Here is a 10,823-nt window from a genome sequence, read left to right on the forward strand (position 1 = left end):
GGCTGTGGAAACCGTCGTACTGCTTCGACCTTGTCCTGATGTGGTTGCACTCCCGCGCTTGAAATGCTGTGGCCCAAAAATGGTAGCGATGGTACCCCGAACACGCACTTGGCCATATTGATAACGATCCCGTGCTCTGCCAGTCGCTGTAGTACGCAGCGTAGATGACCCTCGTGCTCTTCGGGCGTGCGGCTAGCAATCAGCAGGTCATCCAGGTAAACCTTGCAGAAGTCGAGGCCCCGGACAACGCCATCCATAAACCGTTGAAAAGTTTGGCCTGCATTCCGTAAGCCGAAAGGCATCCGTAGAAATTCGAACATTCCGAATGGCGTTGTTATTGCAGTCTTGGGAACATCCTCTGGTGCTACCGGTATCTGATGATATGCTCTCACCAGATCTATTTTTGAGAAAATGTTAGCGCCATGCAGGCAGGAGGTGAGGTCGTGGATGTGCGGCACTGGGTAACGGTCCGGTACAGTCACACGGTTTAGTGCCCTATAATCCCCACAAGGACGCCAGTCGCCGCCTGTTGATTTGAGGACCATGTGAAGAGGCGACGCATATGGGCTGGACGAAGGGCGTACTATGCCGAGTTCCATCATATGCGAAAACACCTGTCGGGCTAGCTGTAGTTTCTCGGGTGAAAGACGCCGTGGTCGCGTGTAGACCGGTGGTCCTGTGATTTCTATGTGATGCTGAACATCGTGTTTCACTTCGGCAAATGCCTGTTGCTGTCGCGTCAGCTCTGGGAACTCTTGTACTATGGTGGTGAAGCGCGATTCTCCGGACGGACGGAGTAATGTCGGGCTGAGAGGAGGACGCCAACATGGCTTGCCTTGTACCAGTGCACGACATACAGGATCCTGAAGCCGTTTGTTCCGAACATCAACCAGCAGGCCGAAGTATTGCAGAAAGTCAGCGCCCAATATGGCGAACTTGACATCAGCGGCTATGAACACCCATTTGAACGTTCTGTTGAAACCGAAATTCAGCGTGAGCGAACGATGTCCGTATGTTCGTATCACCGTGTTATTGACGGCTTGGAGTGGCGACGTACTAGGATTCTTCCTTTCGGCTTGTGACGCGGGTATCACGCTCACCTCGGCGCCTGTATCGACTAAGAAACGAGCCCCGTTGTTGCGGTCGGTAACAAAAAATACCGAGGGACGACTTGAAGGCAACTTAGAAGCACTGGTCGCCCTCAGTGCTTGCCGCTGTCGTTTCCCGAGCGCGCGCAGGGTGGAACGCAGTTACGCGCAGCATTTCCGAACCGCCGATGATACCAGCATATATTCTCCCGCTGAGGTTGCGATAGCGACGTGTTTGGCTCACTTAACTTTGGTGCATTCCTGCTTGTGCGCAAAGCTGATAACGTTTCGGTGAGCCGAGAAATATCGTCACGCATTTGCTGAAGTTCGTCCTGAGCATGTTGTGCTCGCACGGAAGCCAGTGATGTGGGTGCGGTGAATGAGTCGATCAGCAAGCTCGGCGACCGCAGGTAGGTCTTTCTGTTCTGACGCAGCGACAACCAAGCGGACATTTGACGGCAGCTTTTGCAAAAAGAGTTCTCGGAATAATGCTCCGTCTACACTGTTGTTTCGCCGCGCAATAGTTGCATGTGCCGCAACAGCTGACTGGGAGTGCGGTCGCCGAGGTCCGTGTCGCGAAGCAGTTGCTGCAGTCGCTGCGATTCGGGGGGCGTGACACGGCGGATGAGGGTCACTTTTAGCGTTGCGTATGCTTTTTCAGCAGGCGGGTCGAGTAAAAGATCCCGTATTTCACTAGCTATGGGCGGCGGGAGGCTGCTTACGACGTAGTGGTATTTGGTAAGGTCTGCTGTGATGCGTCGTGCTGCGAACTGCGCTTCTACTTGAATAAACCAGAGTGCGGGGTCTGCGGTCCAAAAGGGGGGCAGCTTACCGTCGACTGAAGAGACTGTCGGCGTAGCGTCCGTCGTGGACGTCGAAGTCATAGTCGTGGAGTCCGTCGTCGACGTCGAAGTCATAGCGACGATGATGCTCAACCCCGGTGGCTGCACCACTATTCCGGGTCACCAATGTTGGGACACGCTGCAAGGCTGAGCCAAGCGAGTACAGGCAACACGCATCCCAAAGAACAACTGAACTTTTATTCACCCCGAAGCTCTTAAGAAAAGTGACGTGTCCTCGCGCATGCGCTCTTGGCATTGCCTACGGAAGCGCCGTTTCGTGGCGCTACAATGTGTTCCTGTGGCGGCCACCACCTCTCCTAGATGGTGTCGCTTCACTGCTGCGGGGTGGTGGTGCCTCCTCAGCTGGTGCCTCCTCAGCTGGCCCATTTTCTGGCAGCATGTTTTCTCCATTCCTGTTACTTCCAATAATAAAGTTTCATTAGTATCAACAAACGGAACACATCAATTGGCAGCTTGATAAATGTGTTGCAGCAAGCCATAGCTGCGAAGCAGAAGCAGCATGAACAAAGAATGTCTCTTGAACGTCTTGTGTGTGCTGCCGAAGCAAATAAATGAGTACAATAAATGGTCCATGTATGCCATACGAATAACTTCATAACTTGAGGCAATTAAAATAAGATCGTCGGCGTAGGCAAAGGCCGACACAGTCTCGCCTTCAATACTATAGCCGTAGCCTGAGGAATTGAGGTCGTGCAGAAGGGGATCAAGCGCGAGATTAAACAAAAATGGAGACTCTAATCTCTAAAACTCTAATTCCATCAGACTTCCCCCTGTAGGAGTAAGTTGTGGATTGGGCAAAATATTGGTCGGCTATCGACAACACGTAGTCATCATGCGCCCCTCCCTCGCGTAAGGACGAGAGAAGCGCATGGTGACAAACCGAGTCGAAAGCCTTCCTTAGATCCAATGAAGCTGCATAGAAGTGTCGATTGAAACGTTTGGCATGCTTCATGATACCCTCCAGAAGCAAAAGGTTTGAGTGTGCCGACCGATCTCTGGAAAATACACTTTTAACGGGTGAAACTTGTAAGTTTCCTGAAGTCTGGCCAGCAGCAGCCGAAAATATAGTCTCAGTAATGCAGAAGAGATTGTGATGGGCCTGAGATCTGAAGCCGAGGAAGTGTCAAGGGACTTAGGTAGAAACACAGTCCGCGAAAGGCGGAGTTCATCAGTGATGTTGTGGTGAGTGAGCCAGTTGGAGAAGACAAGTGCCAGCACACCAGGGGGGATTTTGCGCATCTCCCGTACCGTGAGCCCATCAGGACCTGGAGCTGATGCTGTTGCCATACCTTTTAGTGCTAAGGCCACCTCTTCAGAGGAAAACCTTCGGCAGTGCCCGGGTAAACCACCCTTTACCCCAACTAGGGGTACTGCTGGCGATTCGCTTGTGAAGATTGAGTCGAAAGTTTCGTGAATGTCTTCCAAAGAAACTGGCTCCCTGGACCCCGCACAGCTAATTAACTCTTCCAGGAGTACTTTTGGCCCAAGACCATAAAGGCGCTGGTGCTCTGCGTACAGGCGGCGTTTGAACGAACGGGAGCGTGCATCGGGACGCCTCTGTAATTTGCATTTATCCCCCTGCCTCGCACCTGGCGTCTTACCACGACGAATTTTAATGCCGAAGAATTCGTACAGAGCTCTCAAATCAGACATTGTTAAGGGAGAGCTGGTCAGATTGATGGCTAGACCCCGGTCATCTAGTCCCCATGATAAGAGCACATCATACGCATGCTCAGCCGAGGGTAGATCACTAGCAAAGGAGTCAGCGTTTTCAGAGTTTAAATCGACCCCATCCTCTTGCCGTGGAGGCCATTCAGAGGCGGGGATTTGCTGCTGCGCTGACTCCTCCGCAAGTATCTCCCTATATCTGGTTTGTCTCCTAAGGTTCTTTATGGCATCTAGCGAACGGGTTGTATACACTGCAGCTAGTGCAGCGTTGACCAGACGCTCCCCAGGCGGAAGCCCGGCCTCGGCCTGAGCCAGAATTCTCATCTGTGCCTCCGTCCAAGGTTGGTAGGCACTGGCCACCGGAACAGCAGAGGATCTGAACCTCTGCAATAAGGTCGCACTCTGGGCCACGACAGAGCCACCAGGAGAAACAGCCCCGGAAGGCGTCTCGTCAGAGATGTCAGCAAGATCTGCGCGCATACCGTTTACCTCGTCCGGCATCATGGCAGTGTCCACCGGAACCCCGGTAGGACCCCCTGACTGAGCTTCGTTTTCATTAGCAGGCAGCAAGCATTCGGCATCCATAGGACCTATGGCCCAGACAACAGACTCATTAGCCTCCTCCTCTTGTGCCACGGAAGCACCTCCCCCCACGAAGCCGGAGTGGGGTTCTGGTGAGGCGAGTGACGTTGGCCGGGACCTAGGCCAGCTGCCCTCAAGCTCATCCCTCCCGGCAGAGGGTGGCGAGTGCGCAAGAGCTGCTTCGTGTCCAGGCGACGTACGGCCAAACGCACCACACATCCCAGCGGATGGTAGCTGGGGAATCCCCTGGCAATCATCGTTAACCATCTCTTTACTTTCACCCCCTGGTGGCACCCCAGGAATACTGGCAGGAGGGTCCCTCTGAGAAGAGGGAATACCACTAAGTAGAGACTGCACAGGGGAGGGTGGCGGCTCTTCTCTACCCGATGAGGAGGAGGAGCAGCGTTTTCCCTCAAAAGCTTGCATGCGCACAGCGCGTTTAGAACGGGCTAACAAATCTAAAGATGAACGTAAATTGCAATTAAAAGATGCTATCAGGAAAATGTTCATGCACAATTAGGTAACATTTTAAAATTCTTTTCAATAGAAAATAAAGATACAAAATGCCAACTTACGCAACAACCTTTCCCGGGGCCAGCAATGCAACTGGGGTGATGTGATGAGTTCGCTCCAAGACTTCGGCAAGTTCTATAGAGAAAACGCATTTCCAAAAATTATCCTCAGTCGGTACATAAGTAAAACAAGACGGGAAAAATTGCTTTCCATACCCCTCGTACCCGCAGGTTGCACGAGAATGACCGGATGATCCGTTCCTTATTTTTGTTTTCTTGTAGGATCTCTCCATCGATTTCCATTTGTTCTCAATTTGAAGAGGGATCATGCTACAGTGAAATTCTTTGTTTATTTCACGGGTCAGTTTTTCCCACATGGCCTTTTTGGTCCTGTGAAAAGAATTTACCGCGTATTAGTACCTGGCAATTACAGTTTATTAACTCCAAACAACAGACGCCGCTGCGTCGGCCTTATGTGATGCTGCATCATGCACATGCATGCACTACATGCCTTATCGAAGCGTGTGACAAAATTTGTAGTGCTTCTTTAGCTGCCATTTCACAAGTTAGTGGCGGTGGAGGCGACTTAAAGGCGCCCTTCTTGCCAATGCTGTCCTTGAATTCCTTGTATTTGCAAATCAAAAACTTCGATTTACGCGTACTCCACACCTCGCGCTCATTGTCAGCGGACACTGGCGGCGGAGTGGCGGCCAAAGGCTGACTAGCAGGTGAAGGCGGCGAAGTAGTGGCCAGGACGACAGCCTGACTGGAGGAACCAAAGGCAGCAGCTGCTGCGAGCGAAGGTGAGGCGGGTGCTGCAAAAGTTGCGGCGAGCCGTCACGAACACTCACGTAAATAACAGCACTCACCTTCTGTCTCGTATACAAACGCTCGATTGTGCTCCACGTGACAACCATGCTCGTCTATCACGGGAAACGTTGCCGTTTCAACACCGTTTACAAGCACAAGCATGGCCACGGAGCTGTCTGCTACTAACAGCGCGCCCAGGTATCTTGCACTATTCACGAGAACTCGCGGGGAAGCTAGTGCTGAAGTCCAGATGAACTCGTGCAGCACGACGCCAAATCGAGTGCGAGAGTGCGGCACCGCCTGAACTGGTGCAGAAAGTGCAGCGAAATCGAGGAGACCTGAAAATGGTGATGGAGCGCGATCGTAAACAAACGCAGCCAGCGCCCCGCGGCGCCACGCCACATGATGTCATTAGGTCATTAGACGAGGCAACCTAAAGTTTGCCCGCGCGGCAGCAGCGCCGATTGCTCCCCTGGCGGACATATGGAAGTGTCGAAGGTCGTCGCTGTGTCAGCGCGCGCACGTGTTCTCTACGGCGCGAGAGCTCGTGCGCGTTGTTTCCGCGATGGCGAGCGCGACCTCATCAACGAGGAAAGGTGGCACGCAATACTACTGTGTTGTTCATTGCCACAACTGCCTCGTAAACACGAAAGGTCTAACGCTGCCAGTGAAATTTTACAGATTTCCGGGGAGGTGGTACGAGAAAGACAGACGACAGGCATGGATAACTGTAGTGCGCCGAATCAAGTAAGTCACTTTCGCATTCGCATGCAATATCACGGCCGCCCGATAGAAGCGTTATAGTAATATGCCTGTTTTTAGCGCACGGCCGTTTGTTTAGTCGTGTCGCGTAGCTTAATTGTACAGTGACATCCGCCGTGTTAGCTTAGCGATAAATGCTTACGTGCTGCGTGGCTAAGCTCGACGACGTGAGCTCGATTCCCGGCCACGACGGCCGCATTTCGATGGGGGCGAAATGCAAGAACACCCTTGTTACCGTGTACTTTGATTTTTGTGCACGTTACAGAACCCCCGATAGTCGAAATTATTCGTGAGACACCCCCATTACAGCGTGCCTCTTAATTATTTCGCGGTTTTGACACGTAAAACCCCCAAATGTTTATTGAATTTTACTGTACGTTCACTCGCGATCGGCAAGGACGCGTGCTCAAGAGAATTATATCCCTTTTTTCAAACGCTGCCGCTTAATTTACTAGTTGTGCAAGTAACGAAAGGGGCCGCGCGCTACTTGTCTTTTGTCTGGTAGTAATCCCTATTTAATGCAAGCCGCTGTCGTCGCGTGCGTCGGTAAGCGGCAGATCGGAATGCAGCCGCTCGAGACGTGCGCGTTATGTTTGTTTGGCCATGCTTTCTGGGTTCACAATATCCAAGGACGCTTTAAGGTAATTACCACCTTGCACATTCTTCCTGCCAAGAATCTTCGTTTCGTGTAGTAGCCAGCCGTTGGTGCGAGCTTACTTTAGCTGCGGCGGGGGCGTTCCCCCAACGAAAAACTAGATATGCTTTGATGAGGCATGTTCGCAATGCTTGCGCTGTGCTGCTGGCCCCAAGGTAATTGCTGGTTACCGATGTCTCGGTTCATTTCGCGGAACAGTCTGTAGAGCCATTTCTCACGAGCAGTGAAAATATACCTTGCTCAGTATTGCATTGAGTTGCAATGACTAACATCTGCATTGGATAAGGCATGGTATACATTAAACATTTAATACAGCATGATAAAAGGCATATGCGCATATCTAGTACTTACATTGTTAATTTTGTGCAGATGTGTGTTTTGGCTGGTGCGCTCTGAGCGTTTGCGTACTCGGGAAGGAAACTGCTTTAGCCTTATATTAATGCACTTCTATCCGTGCCATCCTTGATGTTATTTGAGAAGCAGGCAGCACAAGTTACAGGCATTTGCATTTCCTAATCACCATATATTAAAGGCGTGTACAGTTTGCAAAAAAAATTTGAATTTGTGATTTGCCTGAACCTAAGGCGGAGAGGGTATTTTGAGCTATAAGATAGGCCACGTTGCTGGAGATGGCAAAAGAGTTTCTTGTTGGTATGGTGCCATGCTTATTGGTGCCTAATGCATGTGTTCTTTCTGTGCTCACAGTATTGAGGCACTCCGTGGGAGCTATCAAAAAGCACGCGAATTTGCAGTACTGATTTCGTTGGCAACTGCAAGAGTGACCTAAGCCAGCATCCATCATACATCCCTACCATCTTCCCACCGGTATACAGAAAGAAAGCATCAGATCGAGAGTGGGCAGAAAGGTACGACTGGCAGTGTGCAAATATGGACTTGTGGTCGCACTCTTGTACAAAAATATTATATGCACACAATCACACGAACGTAACTTTAACAAACATATTATTGGGAGCAGTTTAATTTACACAACAAATGGACACGCGTACTTTCTCATTTCTATTCAATGCAGATGGGAGCGGCGTCTAACAGACCAATGGCAATCAGAGCAGTCTTCTCAGAAATCGGCAGCACTACGACATGTGCTTTCGGACTGCAGTGACGCATTCCTTGAGCAACACAGCTAAGACATGTGAAACAGACCCCAGAACATGTCTTTCTGAGCTGGCAGAACTGTCAACAAGCAGCCCACTGGACCTGCGGTCAACGAGTAGTATGACAACAGAAGTTCCTGCTGCCAGAGTGGCTGATGTTATAATTGTACGATTTTATTCATAAACAGGCCAGCATTCTTTTATAAGAGATACATAATTATAAGAAAGGTAGCAAGATTGGCTTCAGGGCCATTCCTCTATCTAGCAACTCTGTGCTAGCTCTTGTTTTGTCATTACTATTTTGTAAGTGCCTTCAATATATATCCATGCAGCAAGTTGTGGCAATTATTCATGGAATCCTGTGTTGTTCTCTGTCAACTATTTCAGGGATGCCAGACAATGTTCTTCAGGCAAGCTGAACCTCCTGCTCTCAGCAACGGATGGGACTGAAGCATCAAGTGACGCCACTGCACAAAGTGACAAGGTTTGTGATTGTACCGAACATTCCCATTACATTCTTAATTTTGGTGAGAAGATTACTATGTAAATGAACCTTAACTGAGAGGTAGACTTGTGGAACCTATGCTGAAACCGCATTACTGAACTAAAACACAAAGCCACATACTGCAAACTACGGTTTGGATAGCGTAACATTTCAACGGGACACACAGGAGAAACACACACAACAAAGCGCTACTCGAAACTATCGATTTATTCCCTTGTCAGCGGAATAAATACAGGAAGATGCTCGAAGATACTCAAGTCCAAACCCTAGTATGCTATACCAACACGCCCAGTCCTCAATTTTCACACACAACAGGAAGCAACTGTAGTAATTTGTCTGTGCCCTTGTTTCAATTTAGGATGAAACAATATTTAGGATGAACCAACTAGCCTGCACCAAGATGTTCACTTGCAAGGACTAGAGAAGGACGGTCGGGGAACATCAGCACATTGTTTTTCCAAGAAGATTTTTAGCCATGCTGAGGCAAAGATATTGGTGCCCCTCAGTCATCGACTGAAAGCTTTCTTTCACCTAAGCCAAATCATTTTATTTATTTTCCCAAAATAACAAATTCTGGAGAAGTTTATTGGCTAAAAGAGGCTGTTACTCACAGAATGACTGGGTCAGTGAACCCTTTACTAGGTAGTTGGGACTAGAACAAGGTTTCCCATTAAACATAATACACAAGACGATAAATGTGACATATTTTTCACTATTTCGTAATTACAGATATACTAGGAAATGATTAATAATTTACTTATGTCAGTACTCCATATGCAGTTTTATTTTTTAAGAAAAAAACCCATGGACGCCAGAAAAGAAATAGTAAATAGTCACGTAATCATGATAGCGAAAATAAGCAGTGGTTTCGTGAGCTTCCCAGCAGTTTATTACTGACCCAAGGGTATATATTTTCAGTGCACTATAGTGACCATTTTTCTCTAATTTGTTTAGGTGACTGGCACACACTATGGCTGGAAAAGAAGCTGCAGCTTCGAGGGCTTCAACTCAGTGAAAGACAATGAGGGAGCTCTTCGTGACCTATGTGGCGTTACACTTGGCGTAATTAGTCTCCTGGTGAACCTTCTGCCTCATTCGCGGTACAAAAGCACTGATGTGACACGTGAGGACAAACTTTGTTTCTAGCTAAACTGCGGCTTGGTGTGACATTCAGTGCACTTGCTGTAATATGTGGTGTGAGCACTGCAACTGCATCAAATGTGTTCAGGAGAATGCTGGATCTCCTTAGTGTTGCCTTGGAAGACTGGGTGTTTGTGCCTTCACAAGATGTTATCAAATTCTCTGCCACTGCCATTTAAAGAACATTATCCTAATTGCACTTTTATAGTAGACTGCACTGAAATTCGAACAGAGATGCCCTCTAATGTTGAACAGAAACATCTAATGTATTCTAATTACAAAGGGGCTTACACACTCAAGTTTTTGGCAGGCATAATTCCTAATGGAATGACAGCGTTTATGTTTAAAATGTAGGTGGGCGGCTCACAGACTCTTTTATCACACAAGACTCTGGATTTTTGGAGCTTCTAAAACCTGGAGATCTAGTATTAAGCGACAACGGCTTCCCAAGGATTAGGACAGAAGTAGAGGGAAAGGGAGCAGTACTGCTGATGCCACCTTTCAATACACATGGAGGGCAAGTGTCGCAGGAAGACATGGATATGACATATCAAATTGCATCAGTTCGCATACATGTGGAGAGGGTAATTCGGAGGCTGAAGACATATCGTATTCTACGCAACACAGTGCCCATGACTTTAGTACCCGCACATGAAGAAAGTAGCTGTTGTGTGTGCTGTCCTTGTGAACATGGAGCCCCCTATAATCAAGAAGCAAGAGTGCAACTAGTTTCTTGTTCGGCAGAGTGTTGTGTTTTATATGCTGTATTTCTTATTCTGTAAATCCGCTTCCAATGCTTCACCATGCAAAACACTTATTTTAAGCCTACACCTAAATTTAACTTCTCGGTTCCAAACTGAATTCAACCAAAACATTCAACTTGATTTCGATAGAAGCTCGTGCAATAGCATCGTTTAATCTTCTTTTCTAACATTAAGAAACCAGTACTTTTAAATATGTACTTGTGCCCCATTATCCCCTTCAGTCATGGTGTACGCATTTGTGGACGCGACTTAATTTTGCCATTTCTGTGCAATTGGGCAAGAAATAGACCAAAAAAGTGAAGCTTAGGGTAAACTGAACGTTCTGCTTACCTCAAGTATCTTCGTTTTACTTCTGAGGGACA

At 48.5% G+C, this 10,823-nt stretch overlaps 1 pseudogene; it reads left to right on the forward strand.

The window, feature by feature from the left end:
* The first annotated feature begins 5,683 nt into the window (after positions 1-5,683).
* Positions 5,684-10,426, forward strand: LOC125945122 (uncharacterized; annotated as a pseudogene).
* The last annotated feature ends 397 nt before the right edge of the window (positions 10,427-10,823 follow it).

This window comes from Dermacentor silvarum, chromosome 4 (assembly GCF_013339745.2).
Source record: "Dermacentor silvarum isolate Dsil-2018 chromosome 4, BIME_Dsil_1.4, whole genome shotgun sequence".
In the NCBI taxonomy this organism is placed as follows: domain Eukaryota; kingdom Metazoa; phylum Arthropoda; class Arachnida; order Ixodida; family Ixodidae; genus Dermacentor; species Dermacentor silvarum.